Genomic DNA, 24,803 nt, shown 5'->3' with positions numbered 1-24,803 from the left:
TATGCATAAAATGATCTGTAATAATAAAAACTGAAAAAATCCTACAGAGAATAAATATATAGTAATATATTCATAAAGTGGAGTAAGTATGTATACACAGTAATATTTTAATAAAATGGAATAGAGTATCACTTTGGAAATAAACGTATTTGGCTACAAATGCCAATATATGTCTCACAAACAGAATGCTGAATAAAAGAAGAATATTTTCCAAAAAACACACTTTTTTTCCAGTCTATGATATTCGAAAACATAAAATAATACTTTAATGTTCAGGAATGCATACAAAAACACATATATAAGAGATATTTGTCATAATCTTGGTTTCCATCTATTTAGAAGGAAATCCTGGTTTCCATCTATTTAGAAGGAAATCCTGGTTTCCTTCTATTTTGAGAATTTTCCTCCATGAGAATCTGATATATACAACTCTCAGATGAGAAGCTGAATTCTTCCGCCACCATTCTAACATCAGTGTCATGAGTATATAATCTAAGCTCTGTCAATTAACATATCCTGCCTGGAACTTCCAATCTTAAGTACAAGTAGGATAGTGAAGAATTTGTGTTGCAGCAAAACACATTGTTCTGTGTGACAACAGTCCCTTCCTTTGGTAAAGGTTTGGCTATCACTCTAGCAGTAGCTTCCTTTGGATTTCGATACAATTTTTTTTGGTTCGTTTTGTTTTATTTTTTAACCCTAGTTCACCAATTTCCTGTATAAACCACTATAGTTTTTAGTAAACTCTTGTTAATGAACTAGTGGTGATTTCTGGGGCTTGCTGCTAAGAAAACTAGGAGACAAGCTAACAAGATCTTAAGACAGTCAATGACTGTTTGGGATCTTTCAAGTCTGGGGCCAGAAGGGACTTAGAAAAGAATATGTCCAGCTAAACATATGCCTATCTTACTACTAGGTGTCTGAGGCCCTAGATAAATGCAGGTCAGTAATTCCATTTTTCACAAGTAGACTATTTTCTGAGTTATTTTGAAACTGTAATCTCCAGTGAGCAAAGTAGTTGTTGTTCTCTGTGTAGAAGGTGCCAGGAGGTTTGCTCTGTGCTGTCCTGTCTCTCTACAGGAAATTGCCTCATTAACTTCTGTGACATTGTAAGAGCTGCTGTATTACTTCATAATGTTGGAAATTATGTCCAATCGCCATTCTATTACTTTACTTTAGCATCCTCTGTGACTTCTAAAAGGGAATTTGTCTCTTTGAAACTGCTAGATCTTTTTTTCACGTTTAGTAATACAAAACCTTTTGAAAAGCCTAGAAGCGTTTATAAACCGTGACAATTTTTAACAAACAAAAACATAAAAGAAAAATGCCATGCAGAACAGAGTAAATTCACATGAGATGCTGGTTATACATTCATTTTGACTCTGGCAGCAAAATAAGAACACCAGAGAATCAGCAAAGGGAAAATAAAAGGTAGAAAAAAACCCAAAAAGCTGACAAAGAGTTCTGAACATGAAATAAAGGCAGAAATAGAGAAAAGTAAACTCAAAGAAGGAAATGGAAATCTAAAATAAATAAAGGTAACCCGTCATGAAAATAATTGACAAAGGCAAAAAATAAATAATCAAGCTAATCAGAAGGAAAAAGAAAAATGGAAGGAAGAAAAATTCCATATTCATATTTAATTTTCTCAAGTAAGCAAAAATACACTAAAACAACAAGGGAAAAGAGACCCTAGAAAAAGAGAAAGAATAATATACAGTGTGCAAGTTCTATCTCTTAAATCTTAAGATGTTGGAGAGACTTGAGATGTACTCATTCTTTATTAAACACATATAGAGAAATATTTTGCTGCTTTCAAAACTACACTCACTCACTGCCCCTGTTCCATCTTTACTGCCTTAAGAAGTAAAGAGCCCCAAAGCTGAAGGCATTTCAGGTTTAGTTATCAAGGCTAACATTCCATAAGTGATTTTGTATAGACATGAAACAGGTTAGAGAAGAGAGGCATGGTCACACATTTTGAAAATCAGTATTCCCATCAGTCTACACATCTTTTCAATAATGTATTCAACAATATATTTACCAGACATTTTCCTTCAGACTCACTGGGCTACACTAGTCATTTCCAAGAGGTCTATCTGAGTAATATGACATTTTACATAGGTATTTGCAGTGCATGAGGCTTTTCAAAGGAATTTTATAGATGCTAAAATTTCCTTATTATGATAGGTTCCTATATTGTTTTTGCATAGCTTATAGGAAGAGGGAAGAGGTATGTAAATTAAATACTGTGGCATTTTCTGGTCTTTCTCGACTGGAGTTCATGAGAGAATAAGCCCTATTGAAATTATTTATAGGATTATTCTCAAAAGTACAATTCTACATTAAAAGAAGTCAACTGATTATATTATTTGCAATTGTTCGCAAATGGCCTCAGCATTATCTAAAAAATTGTCAGAAATTTAAATGTTTGGTCCCCACCTTAGATCTACAAAATCAGATGTTATATTCATGGGGTGAGACCAGACAGTCTGTGTTTTAATAAAATCTCCACATGATTCTGATCCAGTCTGAAATTTGAAAATCACCGCCTTAGTGCATTCAAGCCTAAATCCCTTTGGAGCCAGGTTAAGACAGTTGTATCAGACTGTTCTTTCATTGCTATAAAGAACACCTGGAGCTGGGCCATTTATAAAGAAAAGACGTTTAATTGGCTGATGATTCTGCAGGCTTTACAGGAAGCATGATGCGGACAGCTGCTCAGCTTCTAGGGAAATATCAGGAAGCTTACAATAATGGCAGAAGGTGAAGGGCCATGGGGGATCGGCCTCATGACCCAAACACCTCCTAACCAGGCCCCACTTCCAGGACTGGAGATTGCAATTCTACATGAGATTTTGGAGGGTGCAAATATTCAAACTACATCAACAGCCTATAAGCTTCTTCAGGAATGTTTTTCAAATAGTCACAACGTAAAATGATTAAACTAGGACAGTAGAAATTTTAATGTTATTCTCTTACATAGACAGATAGCTTTAGGAAAAAGCCTGCTGTGGTTTTATCAAAAATCATCCTTATAATAACAAAAATGTAAATATCAATTTTCAATAGCAAGGTAGAGTATTTGAAAATCTACTATTCTGAGTTCTACATCATGTAAGCAAACTTACTACAACAACTGCTACCACAAAGAGATACATAATGAGAATTACTACTAATAATATAGACCTATGGCAACTGATTGTCAAAAATCCAATAAATACAATTCTACGGATAAAATACAAATGGAAGGGAAAAATCTTTCTATGTGTTTGCATGTGTATGTGTGTGTGTGGGTGTTTGTGTTAGTAGGGGAAAGTGGCAGTTATATAGTTTCATTTGGTTTGTTTTTTAATGAGACTGAAGAAACATACCCCTGAACTTCATACAAATGCATACTTTACTATTTACTTTGATTTACACACACACACACACACACACACACACACACGCACACACAGGCACTGCTGTAACTTTCTTTTTGTTCTCTATCTTATGCTATCATAGTCTGTTTTTCTTCTTCTAGTGATGAACAATATAGATGTAGTAGGAGATAGTTTCTGCAGAAAAAGACAATGCATCATTAAAGCACAAGGATATTAAAAGCAAATTCAAAATCAGGAAAACATTTGAACTTTATGCACCAACTTGATTTGGGGACTAAAATGTATTTCAGATTTAGTATTCTTTCTTTTGCTTTTTCTTTAGTTTTCTTTCTTTTTGCTTTTCTTTTCATCTTATATTTCTTTTGTTATTCTCCTTCTTTGTTAATAAACTTCTTCTGCTTCTTCCACCCAAATGAGTGAAATATAGTCAACTGGGTCTGCATTTTCACTTTACATGTTGAATTGAAGTACAGCAATCCTGTTCAAATAGTTTGATCCTCTTCTCTCAATATCAAGGACAAATTATTGAAGATCAATACTGATGCCAAGGGACATGGTCTCCTAGTTACTGCAACCATATAGAGAAGAGGGTGATCATATTTGAATGGAAAGTGAAGTCACAAATAATTGATATCCACTACAAAAATAAACACAAACCATCATTTCTATCACAATATTATTACTTATTTACTCACCAATTCTGAAAGCAAAAAGTACTGCTGACATAAAATAGTAACTAAACAAAGTATTTTCTCTGTAGTCACAAATTAAAATTACTCTGTTACATTAAACATAAATGTTATTTGATAAATGTCTATTCAGTACACATGTGAAAGACAATATGGTAGATAACATATGCATTATTTCTTAGCTTGCCTATATGTAGGTATTAGTTGGTGGGCTTGTTAATATACGTATTTCTGGCCTCCATTCAAAGAAATTACGCCTCATTGTTATGGAGAAAGGGCTCAATAATTTATTTTTAACAGGCTCCAAAGGCGATTTTCATGTTTTAGGACAAACACTTGAAAATGCCCTTGGAAGAGAAAATTGAAACAATGTCACTCTCCTCAAAATTCCTAAATTCTGAAGCATTTGAAATCATAATCATCTTTTGATGTTGGTGCACACATATAGTGGCTTCAAATACAAAATAAAATACGTTATATTTTGTAAAGCATAGGCTCAACTTAAAGGTTCAGGATCAACATGTAAAATGCTTATAAGTAATCACTCCTGTCTTTACAATAACAGAAAGCTAAAGAAATTGAAAGTCAATTAACTTTTCTTGGACCCGTCAGATAACTGAGGTCACAGGGTAAACAGCAAGCCTAAAATCTGGAGAGAAAGGGAAATCCAGATAGTCATAGCTGAGATCTGCTTACCTGGAGCAGATGCTGAGGAACCATAAACTGGTAGGCAAACTTAAATAGGAATTTTAATAAACTGCCCAAAATGAAATGTAGACTAGCTTGAGTTTGAGAAATTCCTAGGGCTGCATTCTAAAAACGTCCTTCACACTTTTGTGGGTTCTACTACCAGAAACTCACCAGATTCTTATTAGTAGAGAGCCATGAAAGATCCTCTGAAGGACCTGGCAAGGTTGGGGAGGTATGATCATTATAAAATACACCTAGAGAGTTCTCCATAAAAACAAAACAACAATAAACAACAACACCTATCTCCAGTGGAAGAAACTTTACCAGAGCCTTATCCCATGTGGAAAAAGAGTATTTTTTCAACTTCAACCCCCTTTAGCCTTCTTGTTTCAATTTAGTGGGGGAAGGATTAAAGCTAAGAAACACCAGTGAAGCGTACAGCCTTGTGACACAGGCCAGCTGAAAGAATGATATTTAACCATACAACTATAGAATATTTTGTTTTCCTCACAGCTTACCACCTTATCAACAGGGCTTTAATATAATAACACTGGATTACAATAGAAAGTTGCAAAGTATAGACTTTTATTTTAAAAGGAATTCTTAGGGAAGCACAAACACAATAGGTGAGAAAATAAATGAAGAAAATAAAGGAATGTGAAGCCTCTGGAACTTACAACTTTAACAAATGTTCAAAACAGTTAATCTCCTAGCCTAATTTAAAAGCTCATAAAAGCTCATAGTAAAAGCCTATTTACTTCAGTTCCAATTACCTGATGCAATATATATGGATTTCACCAAAAATTATAAAGCATGCTAAAATGCAAGTAAAGCATAACCTAAAGAGACCAAGCAAGCATTAGAACCAGGCAGAGTTATTACACTGATTTGAGAATTATCAAACAGGAAATTTAAAATTACCATTTAAATATACACAATGTTTAAGTAGAGATAGATAATAGAAGTAGGAAGAAGGGAACATTCAGAAGAGTTCAAAAGGAAATTCCAGAAATAAAAAATACTGCAACAGAAATGAAGAATGTCTTTGACAGGTTCATCAGTAGGTAAGACATGGATAAACAAATAATTAATGAGCTTTGAGAGAAATCAATACAAACTTCCCAAAATGAGAGGCAAACAGAAAAGAGAATAAAAATAAAAAAAATAAAATAAAATAAAAAAACAAAGCACAGAACATCCAAGAACTACAGGACAATGTCAAAAGGTCTAACACATGCCTATTGGAATATCAGGAAAAGAAGAAATCAGAAATCCCCCACTATCTTTCACAAAGTCTTCTGGAGCGCATAGGCAATGCTTCTGCCTTTCTCTCTTTGACAAAAATTTAGTCACATGATGCCAAAAGAAGGTTGAGAAATGTAGTCTTTTAATTGTGCACACTGATCGGTTTTATGTTACTCAGGGAAAATTGGAGAATGGTAGAACAGCCTCTATTGTACTCAGTTGGAAGTAATAAAGTTGGGAATAAAACAGTTTGATTATAAAAACATATTTGTCATTCTAATGTGGAAGGACTTTATTCTTTAGTGTTCTGAAAGGCACATGGTCATTTACTCTGACAAGGTCTATATGAACTATATTGGATCTGAGCATATCTTGCCTTAGAGATATTGTTGCCCATTCTTCACATAACTTTTTAGCTAATCAGTGTAAACATGTCATATTGCTGAGCAAATGCAAAAAAAAAATGAGTTGAATCTGGGGCTAATCTCAGAAGTCCTAGATGTAACCATTCATAGTGGTATTTGTCTTCAGGCCTGTTGAAGTATGAAGAAAGAAAAATAATTTAATTTGGATGGAATATCAAGTTCATTAATTAACAAGTAAAAAGAAAAGTTAAAAAAAGGACAATGTTGCAAAACTAGAGAGGATAAAAAATGTGAAGACTGTGAGTAAACCTTCCTGTTATACCAAATAATTTGATTTTATATTTTCTGAATAATGAATGGGAAACCATGAAATTTTAGAATAGGTTGAAAATTCTGAGATGCACTTAAGGAAACAAATTACAAACATTGTCACATGCTTTAAAAGAAGAAAAATGAATATACAAAAACCTGGTAGGTGAGGAATGCATTTATAGTAAAGGTAAGAGATTGAAAAATAAATACATCTGAATTATATTGAAAGCAACCTTTGCCTACTTTCCTAATTTAACTGTAAACAACTTTGCAAATAGTCAATCCTCCAAAATCTAGACCTCACTAATAGTTGTCCAAAGTTTACTATTTAACAACAGTTTGAAGAAAGCATTCTGGAATTTTAGGTGCACTGCAAACTTTAAGTTTAGGTTAAGAACATTTCCCTCTTTTGGAGGGAAGCAATTGTTTATTTTATTCTATCTTTTTTTTCCAAGAGTGGAAAATATCATGCAATCTGACTGAAATTCAGATTATCTTCAAACAGTTATGCTGAGACTACAAGGTATACTGGGAAGAGAGAGCTCACTGTCTGATCACTTGCCATAAGTTTAACATGTTGGAGAACATCTTGTATTATTTGGAATCTATCCATCATTAAACATGAATGAGGAGACTGTGGTACACAAATGCGGTAATACCAAATGGATACGTGTATTAAAGACACTGTAACCATCTGGACTCAATATGGGACCCAGAATGTTCCCATTTATCAAATTATAATTCCCATACGATATTTTATATCTGTAATTCAATGTTGATGAAAACATAATTGTTTTTAATTTTTCAAAGTGATTTTCAGCAGTAGTGGAGTAAGTTCACACATTTATCAGAGGAGGAAAAGATTGGTGGCCAATAGAAAATTTTACTAAATTCTCTTGTTTTAAAGAAAGAGGAAGCACAGCAACAAATAATAGTCACCATCAGAGGATCATTCAAAAATTTTGAGAATGAACACATTTGATAATTATTCTTGTCTCCATCTGTTTGAATTCGTTTCCCCTATCTTAAAAGTGCTCTCCCTTTTCACCGTTTACCTAGATATTAAACAGGTTTCAAGATCCATCTTTTCCATAAAAACTTTATTACTACCATCCACTCCATTATATACTGAACTGTCCCTTCTGTAATACTGGAGACATTACTACCTCCACAAAGTAACTTTTAATACGGGCTTTTTAATGATCTCCATGCAAAATAGAGGTCTGTCTTCTTTCCTGTCTTTTTTTTTTCTATTAATTGATTTTTTCTTTCTTTTTTCCTTCCTTTTTTTCCCCTGAAGAAAAAAAAGTTTTATCATGAAAAATTATATAACACCAATAAATAAAACTAAGAAAAATGCAGATATTATTTTTCAAGAAATAGAAGTTCCCATACTTTGTCTACCAGGCCCGTGTTATGGCTGAAACATCTCTACTGGAAACTCAGGATATCTTGATAGACCATTAGCACAGCCTGTAAAAAATATTTACATAAATAATTCTTTGATGAATATTGGCACGCCTTTTAGTCCCGGCTATTGCTACTTAGGATAACCAGTATCCTATTATTTCCCCTTGTTCTGAGATAAATGCTGTCAGGAACACTTTCACTTCCAGTCCATCCAGGCTCTTTAGCTCTTCTAAGAGTTAGTCCAGGAAGGAATCTATGATGATAAGATTCAAGGTATTAATGCAAGAAGTAAAAGTAAAAACTAATAGGGAATAATAAGTGCTCTGAGAGCTCCTTCCTTCCTCCAATCTAGACTCTGTTTTCTCCCAAATGTTGTTGGGCATCCTGAATCTTTTTCGATCATCTCCTGTTCCTCTCACCTAGCCACATTTTGCTTCTTAGCACTTAGTCCTTGAATCCTACAGTCAAATTTTCATGACTTTCTAAGTATTTTTCCTCTCCAAAGTGTATAATCCTTATTCTAATATTCTTCTTCTCAGTCATGGCACCTCCGTTCTTCCAGTGAATGGGGTTAAAATCTTGGAGATACCTTGCAGTCACTCAGTCTTCAAAATACCCCTGAAATCTAACTTTTTTCTAGCAATATCACCCTAGCCCAAGCCAACAACATACCTAAATGTGACCATTGCAATCCCCTCTGAGAGTCTTCCATTTTCCAGTATTATCAACCCTCCTGCACATATACTTCTGTCTATCTTTTCCAAATTACTATGTGACACATGAATCTGTTTATGACCTTCCTCCAATCGAAGTTCTCCGGTGGCTTCCTATCATGCCTAGAAAAATACTCACATTTTCTTCCAGGCTTATAAATTCTAACAGGAACTTGTCCCTGACTGCCTCCCCTACTCGCCTCCCATTGTCTTGCCACACTTTTTACCGTTTTAAAAACTCTTCTGCCTTGGAACTATTGCACTTTGCTCCACCCATCCTATTACTCTAGATAGCCTTATGACAACTTCTTATTTTGTACAAAAGCCAGGTCAAATTTATTACCTTCAGAAATGAACTTCCTAAGTGCCTCAATTAAATAGAAGTCTTCCATAAAATGAAAACTTACATTAAAATGATTTTATATTTATCACTATGTGACAGCATATAAATAAAATGTGTGTATACATATACATGTATAATGTCTGATAACAATTAATGTATTTAATATTTTCCCAACTAATAGACTGTAAGTGCCATGAAAACAAGGATATTATTTATATGAACAATAGTGCCTGATACATAGGAAATACATAATAAATATTCTGAATACATAAATAATCTAAAGAATTATACAATTTATATATGTCAAAAGGTAATATAAGCATAATTTAAAACAAAATATTAAAGAGAAAAAATATTTTTCAACATACATACCAGAAAAAATAAAATTCCAAAAACTTAACCCTGAAATTCTTCATGAAACTTGGTCTAACAAGACCTTCCCCATTACAGATGATGGCAATTTCCTCTTTCCATTTGCCAAGTACAAATCCTTGAAGACTTCGTTGATACCCTTCTTTCTCCTGGAGTCTCATGTAATCTGTTATTTTAGTTGCCCATAACTTCCAAATATATGCAAACTCGGACAGTCTCTCAGCACATTTTTATTAGCCCTTTGTCCCATGGTCATCTCTATGCCTAGGTTACTGCCATATTCTCGTAAGTTGTGTCTTTGCCTATAGTACAGGCTTTTCATATAACAGCAGCTGGAGTGATCTCTTTCTACTGAAGGATTGAGTGCTGGCATACGATAGGAACTTTTTCCTGCTTGCACAGCTTTCCAATTATTTTGTAAATTAGCGGTGGCTCTTTGAAGCTCTGGAAAATCCTGTTTTCTGAAGCTGTCATCATCACCAATGAATATTCATGACAGTGGTGTTTATTGTATGAATTGCCATGATTTTTTCTGGAGTTACATGAATTTGTGTTTGAAACAGAAGCCTACATAAGCCTTGAATTTTTAACCCAATATTCTTGAATCTCTACCTGTATTGTTATGACTGTGATGAATGTCATGTGAAGAATCAAAATTCCAAAGGGGTGCAGCATCAAAGCAGTTTCTCTCATCAGACCAGAGAAATTCAAAATAGTCTTCAAAATGAAAAAAAAAAAAACAAAAAACTTGACTAACAGTAGGCTATTGGTAAGAAAATTTCATTACTACCTGACATTACATCTAAAGATAAGATAAATTTTTGGCATGTTCTTGTGGGTTTTTTAAATCAACTGTAATTTCTATTTCAAGGTTTCAGTGTCCTTTTTTAACTTCAGAAAGGAGAAACTAAAATTTAATTTTAAAAGTTTTTATTCCAACATTTCTTTTATGCTATTCTTCTGCTTTATAAGCATGAATAAGTATTAAAGGCATAAAATAATTGGATATATATATTTGTATATATATACATATATCAGAGTATTTTAACATATCAGATTATGTTACTATTTCTTTGCTCAAAATTCTGCGTTTTAATAATATTAAATTCAAATTTCTCCACAATGGTCTCCTAGGTACAACGTGATTTGTGTCCAGGCTATGACACTCCATTACCCCCACCTTGCCTCCAACTGGTTCTTGCCTTTTCTTTTCCTCGCTTGCCCCTGCATATTGGCCTTCCAGCTGTTGTTGAAACTGACAAGCACATTCCATCCTTAGGGCATTTGCTTTAGCTGATCTTTGTGCCTGGAGCACTCTTCTCTCAGATTTGCAATTGGCTTCCTGCCTTACCTTTGCGCAGATATCACCTTCTTAATGAAGCTGACCCTCACAAATCTATTTAAAATGTTCAGTCTGGAAATCCATATTCCCCTAATTATGTTCTATTTTATTTTACTTTGTACAGTATTTATCATCTTCCAGCACAAGTTTTAAGTTAGTTATTTATTATGCCTGTGGTATATTGTCTTTTTCTGCAAGAATATCAGCTGCATGAGCACAACTTATCTTATTCTTGTTGTCAAACTAAATAACAGAGAGAGGCTCTCTAAAAGAAAAAAGATATTTTTTCAGGAGTAAGGTATTTCAGTGGGAATACAAGTGCCATAGTAAACTATGTGTGTATTCAGGGAGGCCAAGGAAGACAAAGGTTTTTAAAGGAAAAAATGAAGAGGATTACACAATTGTTGTCAGGTAATTATCCTTGATTATAAAGACCAATAATAAGGGTGACAATAATCTGAGAAGAGTTTCTGGGAAGATTTTTTTGCAGAAGTATTTTTGTGTAAGGTTGCAATAGCTTCTGTACAAGGTTGTGATTTTTGCAATACTTTGTGGTAGTTTTGGTCTCAGGCATACAAGCATGAGAACCTTCTTCTCAGGGCCTTTTCTGGCTCTATTTGTCTTTATCTTTTTGAAAACACTAGTGACTCCCTTCTGATTCTGATAATTTTCACACTGTATGTGAAGCACTACTATTATGCATATACATGGTAAAAGCTTGGAGGGCAAGCTTCGAATTCTATTTGTTACATGAATATTTTAAGAGCTCTTACAAATAAAGATAAAAAACCAAACCTGTCAATCGAAGAAATGAAAGTAGAAACAAGAGTATGAAAAAGAAAAATTCAGCTCAACATCAAAGGCAAATTAAAGGCAAAACTCCATTTTAGGCAATTAATTTAGAGGGAGCTTTTCCTTTAATTCCTGATAAACATGTTTTAAAAAAGACAGTATAAATAATAGAATCTAGTAGAGAGATTCAGTCATGGTTGCTGCCCTATCTCACATGATTCCTTCTTAAAAGAAACCTACAATAACCTTCATGTTCACATTCCAGGGCAAATATTTAGCCATGATTATGATTCTATATGCTTACGGTGTAGCATAAATATCATGCATATGGATAGAACCCTCTAATGTTGTATCTCTATTTAACCTGTTCTTCAGAAAAGGGCAGCTGACCCACACCCTCTGGGTCAATCTTGATAACTCTCACTGTCTTTCTCCATATGCAGCCAAATCTGTCAAGGGCAACATACCACTTTCATGTGAAAAGAGACTTCTTTCTTGACTTTTGTGCTTTTTTTGGTCTTCTAGTTTTCCCACAACAGATCTGTATTAAACATCAAATTTAGTTTAGAGAATTGGGGATGATTAATTAGCCCAGCGGACTTATGTATAATTAACTGAAAGTTAAATATGGCCCTAAATATGAACGTAGTCCATTCCAGCTCACCAGGAGAACTCTGCTTTAGAATTCCAAGAACAGATCTGGAAAGTATAAAATACTGTTTTGCTCAATGTTGTCATATTTTTCTTATTTACTTATCTCAGTTGTTTAATTATGGGGTCAGAAGGCTGGGATCTAAAGTAGAATTCTCGTACTGTAGTTTCCTCAAACTCCATATAATAGAACTAGAAAATCCTACATTAAACCTGAAGTGTGTGTGTGTGTGTGTGTGTGTGTGTGTGTGTATTTCTTGTGTATTGGTATTTGTCTGTTTTTAAACCTAGGATAAAAAAATAAGATAGGGAAACAAGATATTTGGTATATTTGTTGATTGGAAAGATGACAGTTACAGTGAAAGAGCTGTATTAGATCTACAACTAAGAAGTGAACATTGAGCAAGAAAGAAACACTAAAAAGATAAATAAACAGACAAAAAATTCTGTCTGGTAATATCGGTATTGTAGAAAAAAAGAGTATCTTTTTTTCCCATCTTAAGTTCATGGCTGAGTTCTCTATAACAAAAGACAGATTGGCAACACAAAAGCATACACATTTATTTAATATAAGTTTTATGTGACACAGGAGTCTTCTGAAATGAAAACATTTCAGTCAACAATCAACTGCTTATGCTACAGTGGTCTCATAAGATTGTAATACTGTATATTTACTGTACCTTTTTTATGTTTAGATATGTCTAGATATGCAAAAATTTACCATTGTGTTACAATTGCCTACAATATTTATATAGTAAGATCCTGTATAAATTTGCATCTCGGGAGCAATAAACCATACCATGTATGGTTTATTAGGGTTTATAGCCTAGGTGTGTAGTAGGCTATTTCATGTAAGTATGTGTAAGTATATCCTATGACTTTTGCATCACGAAATTGGCTAATAACTCAATTTTTGGAACCTATTCCCATTGTTAAGCGATTCATGACTCTTTAAAAATTTGGAAATTGGAGTGGCAAATCACAGGTGCAGAACCCACCATCTTGGCATAGTCAAATAAACAACACAGAGACTTAGGCACTGTGACAAAAGTGATCAAAAGAGTCAAAATTGCCCATGCAAAATGTTGCATATTGTAAAGATCATGCCAGTTACTGTTTTCATTTATGCACACGTTGAAAAGGGTGTTTATCTCAAGTTCCTTATCGTTGTAAATCAGAGGGAAAAAATGGATAGAGGTGAAGCAGTGGAGGCCTAATATCAGAAACAAGAAGTTGTAGTTGGAAATCTCACAAAAGAGAGGTATAAAACAACATATTAAAAACCGGTCATGAGATATTTTAAAACAACCTATCTACTGTTTTTTTTTAATTCAGATATATTCAGCAGGTCAGTCATATAGCAGTTATATATATTTTTTCTTGTTTCAATTCTAAAACTGCAACTGACAAGTTTTAGTAATCTCACCAGATAGAAAGAAGAACAATTTTAAAAATTTTTATAATTTGAGATTATTTCACCATAACCATATTGCAATGAAAAATGATGCTTTATTTTTAATAAAAATAATTTTGTCAACAAAAACTTGCTTAGGGTGTGATTTCAAAAGTGATAAAGTAATGCATTTAGAATTAACAATTAACTATTTTATATATATATACATATATTTATTATAGTTTAAATTTTAGGGTACATGTGCACAACGTGCAGGTTTGTTACATATGTATACATGTGCCACGTTGGTGTGCTGCACCCATTAACTCCTCATTTACATTAAGTATATCTCCTAATGCTATCCCTCTCCCCTCCCCCCACCCCACAACAGGCCCTGGTGTGTGTTCCCCTTCCTGTGTCCAAGTGTTCTCATTGTTCAATTCCCACCTATGAGTGAGAACATGTGGTGTTTGTTTTTTTGTCCTTGGGGTACTTTGCTGAGAATGATGGTTTCTAGCTTCATCCATGTCCCTACAAAGGACATGAACTCATCTTTTTTTATGGCTGCATAGTATTCCATGGTGTTTATGTGCCACATTTTCTTAATCCAGTCATCATTGTTGGACATTTGGATTGGTTCCAAGTCTTTGCTATTGTGAATAGTGCCACAGTAAACATACGTGTGCATGTGTCTTTATAGCAGCATGATTTATAATCCTTTGGGTATATGTCCAGTAGTTTTTCCTATTTTCTGAATTCCTGATGCTGTGGCATCTGGCCCTTGCTGACCTGAGAGAGATTGTCTCACCCAGGATTAGTTCATTCTCAGAGATAGTAAAGAACTTGCTTGAGAGCATGCCTTTGGTATGCAAACCAGCCAATGCCAAATCTATGTCTCCTCCTCCTTCTGTTATGTTTACACTATAGAACACTTTCCTCCAGGCCTAAGCACCCCAGATCAATGTCACTGACAACTAGGGACTCCTCCTGCACCCCACAGCCCACCAAATTAATCAAAATATCTCATTTTAAACCTACTTGGCTTGCGTGCTTTCCATTGTCCATTCCTCCCAACAAAAACTCCAGTCAAGGCCCTGCCCTCAGCTCTCCTCTCTGCCTGCTCATCTCATGCAGATACTTCCCAGGCATAGTGTGCTGGGCCTTCTATTTTTAGGAGACCGTGAGAATAATGCAAATGCCTTTATTAATCACAATCACATTCGTGCCTGTGTGCCTTATCAAACTTAATTAAAACAAATCCTGGGTACCATAAAACAAATCTGTATAAAAACATTAAAAAGTATGAAACCATTAAGATATAAAGAGTTAATCATCAATTATCCAGAAAGTTTGCTTCACTAGAAAACTCATTGCCAGATAATGTCACATAAAGGAGGTACTACAGTTTCCTGAGTTCTTGTCAAAAATTGAACATAAAACGTAAAAAAGAAATTAAAGATAATCAGACCTAAGAGCTTAAAAACACAGTAGATTGTTCACTGGCCTACACTGTAAAACTAGAAAATCTGGAGATCTCATTTAAAATAATGACCAGCCTCACAGGGATTTTACTTGTAATGAAGACTTAATGTATCTGAAACATTTTAAAACTTTACGGATGAGGGACATGAATCAAAGGCTTTGCTAAATCACTCTTCTATCTCTCGCCTCAGGAGGTTAACTGCGATGCCAGCTTTCCTATGAAGGGGAGAGGCCCGAATTTTGGAGTTTGTTTTGAGCAAAAGTCAAATAGAACCGTTGCTCCAGGAATCATTGCTTTTCTACATGGATTGTAGTCATAACAAACAAAAGAGCTATATTAATATATATCGAAGTGGTCCTGATTAGCAGGAAAGTAAATCAAACTAAACCAACACAGAGCCACACACACACAGTATGTCTACCAATCCCCAAAGAATAGAATGGTGGGATGTGTCTTTATCACACAGAAATAATATGACAGTTATGACTTTCTGTGAAGAGGTGGTTGCTGGAACATAGAAAAATAAACTCACTTTGAAGGAGACTGGAGATAGGGCCAACTTACAAGATGAAGGTGAATCATTCTATGCCTAATGTTGTTCAAAATGTTATTGGAAACTTTTTTTTAAAAAAATTAAACATTATTGGGCTGTATTGATATAGCGTTTGCAAATATGTTCTGTATATAAAATTGCATGAAATAAATGGAGGTTCAGAGAGACTCAATAACTCCTCATGGGTTCTTTTTGATGGTGAAGAGCTTGGATACGATTCCTGATCTGATTTCAAAACCCTAGCTAATGAGTTTTGAAACATTAATATGTTTTATTCATAGAAAACATTATCTTGAGTTTTCTGTAAAGAATGTGATATCTTTGTAACACCGTAAAATTATTTATGTTTTTAAAACCATTTTTCTATATTACAATGAGTGATAGTGAAAATCACATGGACTTTAATATTAGAGACCTAGATTTAAATAAGAGCTTAACCATTTGATATTTGTGAATCTTAGAAAAGTTACCTAATCTTTCAAAGCTTAAGTTTTTGAATGTGTGAGCACAGCCAAGATGTGGTCACAGAGAATGGTTTGCATAATAAAGGGTGGTGTGTTTAAGAAGTACTGTTAAATTAGAACCTACAAAATATAGTTTCTACTGTAGCACATAACAAGAAAAAAAATTACTTGGAAAAAAAATCCCATAAAATGCCTGCTTTGAATTTGAAAAAAAAAAAAACATGGAAAATGTATTCTGTTTTAAAAATAAAAATGACACTCCAAATTCAAAAGAACTGCTTTTCTAAATGATGTTGCTAAAGTAGAGTTGTATATTAAAGCATTTTTTATAAAAAGAAAGTTGCTGATGTTTTTTCAATATATTGTGTTGTTCAAGCCCCCAGTCATCTAGCAATCCTTCTTAGCTATGTATCTAACTCATACTCCATATTTTAAAGACTCTCCTCTGCTCTTGTGGTTTACCTAAAAATTCCACATTTCAAAATTTTGTTTTCCTTGTAAACTGTTGAAAGACTTTTTAAGAAAGTCTTCTTCAACGCTAGTTTTTTAAAATTCCAATTAGCATCTAGCCATTGAAATTAGACCTTCTAGCCTCTTTAGAAATGATGTGCTGAGACCTGAAAATGCTCTGCTTCTTTGCAGAGGATGTTTTTGGATAATTCTCCTTATTACAAGCAGATAGCTCTGAGTGTGTTAGAGCCAAGCACTGAGGATCTTTACATTATTCTACATTTTTTTTTTCCTATTCTGAACAACACTGGTGACTAGAACTTATGACTTCCTCAAGGGTAGCATCCTGAAAAATTGTTATCCCAATTCAGAATATTTATACTTTTTAACAACAGATAGGTCACAGATGCAGATAACCAAATCAGACCTCGTCTCTGTAAACAACTGATACAGCCAAACGTGTGCGTACCAGGTGACTGTCATCCCTGGTCAAGATTTGTTATGAAAAGCTAAAGCTCTTGAGTTTTCACAAGGTGTGATCCTCGAGGTGTCTTCTAGGTGTGATTGCAGAAAGCGTTCAGTACTTACTTCCAGCTTTAACTTTCCTGCATTTCTGAAGGATGGTTTTCAAACCTTGACATATCCTTCTATCCCCTACTCTTTTTGGTGTTGAGATAACTTGTCTTTGTTTCCATTTTACTCCATTTAAAAGCCCTCCAAACACTTCATCTTCCCACTTTTTCACTGAAAAACATCATGCTATAAGTGAAAGAAGCCAGGCACAAAAGACCTTGTGTTATTCCACTTAAATCAAATGTCCACAACAGGCAAATTTATAGAGATGAAAAGCAGACTAGTGATTGCTTGGGAATGAAGGAAACAAGAGAGTGATAGGTAAAGGGTCCAGGGTTTGTTTTTGAGGTCATAAAAAATATTTTGAAATGTTTTGTGGTGATGTTTATACATATCTATGAATTTACTGAAAACAATTTCATATTTGTGAATTACATCTCAATAAAATGGCTAAATACCATATTAACAACTACAGTCTAGAGAGACAGGCACTAAAATACAGATTTCTAAGTGGTTGCCAATTGATCAAATAGTGGCTGTTTCTAAGTAGTTGCCAATTGGTCAAATAGTGGCTGTTTCTCTTTGATTATCATTTACTTAAATGCATTGTCAAAATTTAAAAATGTAGGGATCTCACATAAAAATCCAGAAGAAAGAGAAGGAAGAAAGGAAGGAAGAAGTAAGGCAGGGAGGAAGGCAGGGAGGAAAGAAGGAAGGAAGGAAGGAAGGAGAAAAGACAAAAGAAGAAAGAGAGAAGCATTATACCTTGTCTGTTGGGTTTTCATAAGAGTTATTATCTCTGGATAATTATCTCTGAATAATAATAGTTTGAGCCCCCTAGGAACACATTGAATCCCTTTCCTAAGTACATATAAATGACAGGAAAGAATGACAGCATCCTGGACTCCTCATTTTTCTCTTTCCTTTTTTATAACACCTTACATTGAATGAGATTGTAGTCAAAACTGGGGACAAGGATGGTATTTTTCTCTTGCAATGAAAGAAAAAAAACCTCAGTGTCAATCATTGACAACATTTAAAGAGTATCTTCTACTGACTGACAACTTTTAAGCCAATACTATATTGCCCAAGGAATGACTGAGATATCAGACTTCATAGTTAAGGATGCTATTTATGAACTCCAGGGGGTTGTGATGTTCTTACTGTTTAACAAGTGTAAGTAAGAGATCCCACAATGCTGCTGTACAAAATCCCTTTGTCATTCCACTTAATCCCCTTCACCATTTCCTCTCCTGAGCCTTAGCTTCATGGTCACTTTAGTTCTTTGAAGTTTGTTTTTCTGCCCCCCATCTGTGTGAATCACTGCAGGCCAAATTCTGTTTTTGTGATAGTCAAGGGGAGCTGCCAGCCTGTATCTAAAGGCTGAATTGAGCACCAGGGGTGGTGGCTGATCTCTAGCAAGTGTAAACAAACCTATCAGAAAATGTGGCTAAGCTAGACAAGTGCTAGGGAGGGATGTTAGCAGAGTGGCCAGATAATGATTTTTATTTGGTTCTACAGAACTGACTGTGTTCTTTTCTTCCTCCTTCTTTCTTTCTTTGTTTCTTTGTTTCTTTCTTTCCTTTCTTTCTTTCTCTTTCTTTCTTTCCTTCTTTCTTTCTTTCTGTAATTCTGTAATTCCTTTCTTTTTCTGTAATTCCAGTTCAATTGTGATCTTATATAAATAACTACAGGTTGCATAATAATTGTAGGGTTATTGAAAATATTGCATTTTATACCAATATTATTTCTGTAGACCTTTACATTTAAAAGCACTTTCAAATTCCTTTTTTTGTAACATAGTTAGGATGGATTATCATATTAGATAAAGGTTTATAAATTTAATGTATGATTCCTAAAGTATTGTTTTCTAAGTACTTGTCAATGAGAAACCTAATTCAATGATTATAAATCAACATCTTTATATTCATTTATTATTTACAAATATGCAAGGATTGTTTGTAATAATCTGGTAGGATTCTCAATTTGACAATACAATTTCACTCAATTTCCCCTAGTTAGAATACAGGAGTTAAGGAATTTGTTACAAGTATGACTTCTGTAGAGAGCTGCCAATCTACAGATCTTATTCTAATAGCTTCAATAACTCTAACACTACTATAACTCTAACACTACTATAACTCTAACACTACTATAACACTACTAACTATAAGTTGCTGAAGAGAGAGATTTAAGTAAAAATTTTAAGGCAAGTAAAAAAAATCAACTTAATTATATCCATTTTGGAAAGCATATAAATCAACTTTTCACTACAAAAAAATGCTAATTCAGTAAGCTATCTAATGCTTAATCTAAAGGAGGTTATATTGTATTATAAATTGAGAAAAACTGCATTACAATTTAACATCTATTTAATTGAAACCTTTGCCAGATGTAAGTATTCTAATAAGCTTATGAATATCTAAGACAAATATGTAAAACTGAATGTTTTCATAAATCATACAGAGGGAATTTCTGAAGCATAAATGTCAACCGAGTTGTCCCTTCCTTGAGGAAAGGGAACCAGTCTTTTAAATTTCCTTTTCAGTGTGTCATTGATTCAGACTGTCCTGGGATTGGGGCATAAGTGCAAAATCTCACAGGCATCTCTGGGCAACGTTGTTCTAGGCAAAATAATTCTCAAGAGAGTGAAGCTATCAGAAAGTGGCAGAAAACACACTAGTTGAGGGGATGCATATTGCCCTAAATCAAAAAATGGATCTGGGTGGTACACCAACGGCATCTGTTATAGTCCACAACTCACATTGCTCAAATCCATTTGCATCTCAAATCAAGTTGACTCCATTAGGGCAGAACTTCTCTGGGATTCTTATTAGTCACAATTTCTAGGGAATGTATAAGAGAATAGTTAATTTTATTCACTATAAAATATGATGTTGCTTTTTTGTCTTGAAGGCCATAAAAGATACCCATCATCTTCCCTCTTCACCATCCATTCTAAAGTTACTCCTTCTCAGGTAGCATTTTATAGGTATAGGTTGTTTGCCTGGTGACACAGATTCTCATCTTTGAGGAGATTCTGAGCTTCTAGGTTCAATTTACTGGTCAAGCTAAGATTTCTGCACCTGCTCAGTTACAGTTAAAACTGAATAGAAACTATCAAGATATTTCCCAGTTGATCATCAAAGTGCAAAACATATTCATTCCTGCTCTGATATTTGCCAACAACCTTCCCATGTATAATGATCATGTTCAATTATTACTCTATTATGACTACTCTATTTCTTTCCTGATAATCTTCTAGCACAAGGAGCCAAACAGTTCATAAGGCCACTGTGGTTATGTAAGTTTAGTGAATCTCTTACTGTGTACCCAGGAGGAAACATCTCTTCTGTGAGAACTAGGACTTTGGAACTACAGAATCTAAAGTTGCAAGTTTAAGAAACACAAAATTCCTAAGAGGCTCAGTAGGATAGTAGAGTCATCCTGATTTCCATCCCTTGGATTCCGAGTCCACGTGGTCTACTAATTTAAGAGAAGAGCACAATCTCTTTCTCAGTGAATATTCCTCAGTAGCTACTAGTGTAGAAATTAAAGATCTGCACACTTGTGCCCATTCATATTGCTTCACCCATATTCATCTTCCCCAAAGTTCCTTGTACCCATATTTCAATATTGTTTCTTACAAGCCAATGGCCAAACAGATAACCTATTTGGTACTGTCCATGAATATTATATATAATAAATTTGGAGCTGGATGTGGTGGCACATGCCTGTAATCCCAGCACTATATGAGACTTAAGTGTGATGATCACTTGATCCCAGAAGTTCAAGGCTGAAGTCAGTTATGATCATGCCACTGCACTCCAGCGTGGATGACAGAGTGATAACCTGTTTGTAAAATGAAATAAATAACTAAAATGATAATTTTGGTTTAATTATTTTATTAGTCTGTTCTCATGCTGCTAATAAAGACATTCTCGAGACTGGGTAATTTATAAAGGAAAGAGGTTTAATTGACTCACAGTTCCACATGGCTGGGGAGGCGTCACAATCATGGCTGAAGGAGAATGTGGATCAAAGTCATGTTTCTCATCGTGGCAGGCAAGAGAGCTTGTGTAGGGGAATGCCCCTTTACAAAACCATAAGATTTCATGAGACTTACTCACTGTCATGAAAACGGCATGGGAAAGACCCAGCCCCATGATTCAATTACCTCCCACAGAAGGGTCCCTCCTATGACACGTGGGAATTGTGGGACCTACAGTTAAAGAGGGGATTTGGGAGGGGACACAGCCAAATCATATCATTCTGCCCCGGCCTTTCCCAAATCTCATGTCCTCACATTTCAAAAACAATCATGCCTTCCCAACAGTCGCCCAAAGTCTTAACTCATTTCAGCATTAACTCAAAGTCCAGAGTCCAAAATCTCATTTAAGACAAGGCAAGTCCCTTCTGCCTATGAGCCTGTAAAATCAAAAACAAATTAATTACTTCCTAGATACGATGGGGGTACAGGCATTGGGTAAATACAGCCATTCCAAGTGGGAGAAATTGGCCAAAACAGAGGGACTACAGGCCTCATGCAAGTGTAAAATCCAGCAGAGCAGCCAAATCTGAAAGTTCTGAAATGATCTCCTTTGACTCCATGTCTCGCATTCAGGTCACACTGATACAAGAAGTGGTTCTCATGGTCTTGGGCAGCTCTGCCCCCGTGGCATTGCAGAGTACATTCTTCCTCCCTGCTGCTTTCATGGGCTGGCGTTCAGTGTCTGTAGCTTTTCCAGGTTCATGGTGCAAGCTGTTGGTGGATCTACCATTCTGGAATCTGAAGGATGGTAGCCCTCTTCTCATAGATCCACTAGGCAGTGCCCCAGTGGCGCCTCTGTGTGGGAGCTCCAACCCCACATTTCTCTTCCACACTGCCTTAACAGAGGTCCTCCATGAGGCTTCTGCCCCTGCAGCAAACTTCTGCCTGGAAACCCAGACATTTCCATACATCCTCTGAAATCTAGGAGGAGTTTCCCATACCTCAATTCTTGTCTTTTCACCCACAGGTCCAATACCATGTGGAAGCTGCCAAGGCATGGGGCTTGCACTTTCTGCAGTAATGGCATGAGCTGTACCTTGGCCCCTTTTGGCCAGGGCTGGAGCTGAAGCAGCTGGGATGCAGGGCACCATCTCCCAAGGCTGCACAGAGCAGGGTGTCCTGGACCTGGTCCATGAAACCATTTTTCCCTCCTAGGCCTCCAAACTGTGAGGGGAAGGGCTGTTTTGAAGACCTCTGACATGCCCTGGAGATGTTTTTCCCATTTTCTTAGTGACTAACATTTGACTCCTTGTTACTTATGCAAATTTCTACATTGGGCTTAAATTTCCTCAGAAAATGTATTTTTCTTTTCTGTAATATCAGCAGGCTTAAAATTTTCTGAATTTTATGCTCTGCTTCCTGTTTGAACATAAAGTCCAATTCCAAACCATATCTTTGTGAATACATAAAGTTGAATGCTTTTAACAGCACCCAGGTTACCTCTTGAACACTTTACTGCTTAGAAATTTCTTCTGCCAGATGTCCTAAATCGTTTTTATCAAGTTCAAAGTTCCATAGATCTCTAGGGCTGGGGCAAAATGCCACCAGTCTCTTTACTAAAACATAGCAAGAGTCACCTTTATTCCAGTTCCCAACAAGTTCCTCATCTCCATCTGAGAATGAGCAGCATTTGGTGAAAGCCAGTCAACAAGTCTCTAGGAAGTTCCAAACTTCCCCAGATCTCCCTGTCTTCCTCTGAGCCCTCCAGACTGTTCCAACATCTACCTCTTACCCAGTTCCAAAGTTGCTTCCACATTTTTGCTTTACAGCAGCACCCCACTACCTGGTACCAATTAACTGTATTAGTCTATTCTCATGCTGCCAATAAAGATGTACCTGAGACTGGGTAATTTATAAAGAAAAAGAGGTTTAATGGACCCACAGTTTCACATGGCTTGAGAGGCCTCACAATCATGGTGGAAAACAAAGGAAGAGCAAAGGGACATTTTACATGGTGGCAGGCAAGAGTACAAATGCAGGGGAACTGCCCTTTATAAAACCATCAGATCTCATGAGACTTATGCATTATCACGATAACAGCATGGGAAAGACACACCCCTGATTCAATTACCTCCCACCAGGTCACTCTTGTGACATATGAGAATTATGAGAGCTACAATTCAAGATGAGATTTGGGTGGGAACACAGCCAAACCGTATCAATTCTCTTTTGTCATAAAATGGACAATAAGATGTACCTGCCAACCCTATACCTACTGAATAGATTCCTTCTCACCATTATGTCTCATAGCTACCACTAGAGACCAGCCTGGCCAACCTGGCGAAACCCATCTGTACTAAAAATACAAAAATTAGTTGGGCTGGTGGTGGGTGGCCATAATCCCAGCTACTTAGGAGGCTGAGGCAAGAGAATCACTTGTACCCAGGGGGCAGAGGTTTCAGTGAGCCAAGATTGCGCCATTGTGCTCCAGCCTGGGTGACAGACCTAAACTCTGTCTCGAAAAAAAAAAAAGTTGTTGTACAAAAGTGCATTTTTGGCTTATACAAACATACGAGGTGACCTATTCATGAAGTAAGTTCTGTACTATTCTTCCTCTCCAGCCATTAAAAAAAAGATCCAGCTTGGGAACACAGATGTGAGTATAAAAGAAGGTACTATTGCAACAGTGGTGGGTGGCATTTATGTATCTTATTTTTACCCATTAAACTTGAGATTGATCCTAGATGCACTACTTCCATCTTACCATGGATTCTAGCTGGTTCTCACTGACTATCTGACTTTTTAAGTCTTCTCACACCCAGATCTTGATAAGCAGTACTCATTCCACGGTTTCTTGATATGCCATGGTCAGATATTCAATCTTTACCAATGTCCAATAGCATACTTACAGTTGCTTTTCAAATATGCATGCATGTTTGTTGCAAATGACATGATCTTTCTTACTTCTTAAACCTTGGAGTTTGAACTATGGTTTTCATATGAATCTGTACAATAGACATCACGTAAAACCTTTTCTGTAAATTAGATAACTTTAGTTCTATGAGATCTTCTAGTTGCATGGCTCAAACAACATCTTGGATCTGTTTCAGAGCCTTTTCTTGTTCTAAGTCCCACTCAAAGCCATTAATGTTACCTAACAAATGTGTCAGAATAGCATTACATATAATAGCATTATTATGTAATAAATGTGTCAGAATGCCATTCCCAAGTATAGTATGCTGTGTATGACCCCCAAAGAAGGTTAGGAGTTTTGTAGCTATTATTTCAATATGTTGGCCTGCCTTGGATTCCTAAAAATTTGAGAAATATGATAGGCACATGAATAACTGTAGGGATATATCTTTACCCTCTAGAGCAAGATATTCAGACTGCTAGCCATTTTTTGTTCATCAAGTCAATCAAAATGAAGAGTGGACCAACTTTATCGCCTGTGGATTGTTTAGATGGTACTAGAGCCTACTGGTATATTGTGTCAGCAAGCTAGAGAAATAAACTTTTTCAAGAGAAAGACCCAAAATATTTGTTGTCATATATTCATTGTGAATGTGACTGTTTCTTATTCTCC

General features: G+C 35.5%; 1 long non-coding RNA gene across 2 annotated transcripts; it reads right to left on the bottom strand.

Annotated features, from left to right (window-relative positions):
- Positions 1–3,617: 3,617 nt before the first annotated feature.
- On the bottom strand, positions 3,618–24,346 carry LOC107974066 (uncharacterized). 2 transcript variants are annotated; one of them, XR_001716609.2, is made up of 4 exons: positions 23,982–24,346; positions 19,991–20,072; positions 8,083–8,160; positions 3,618–3,954 (listed from the first exon to the last, which is right to left on the bottom strand). It is a non-coding gene; the product is annotated as an uncharacterized LOC107974066 (long non-coding RNA). The 2 variants fall into 2 exon arrangements; XR_001716610.2 differs by lacking the exon at positions 3,618–3,954 and adding an exon at positions 6,387–6,543.
- Between the last annotated feature and the right edge of the window lie 457 nt (positions 24,347–24,803).

This window comes from Pan troglodytes, chromosome 3, assembly GCF_028858775.2.
Source record: "Pan troglodytes isolate AG18354 chromosome 3, NHGRI_mPanTro3-v2.0_pri, whole genome shotgun sequence".
NCBI lineage: Eukaryota > Metazoa > Chordata > Mammalia > Primates > Hominidae > Pan > Pan troglodytes.
This window is presented reverse-complemented; position numbering and strand designations above follow the sequence as displayed.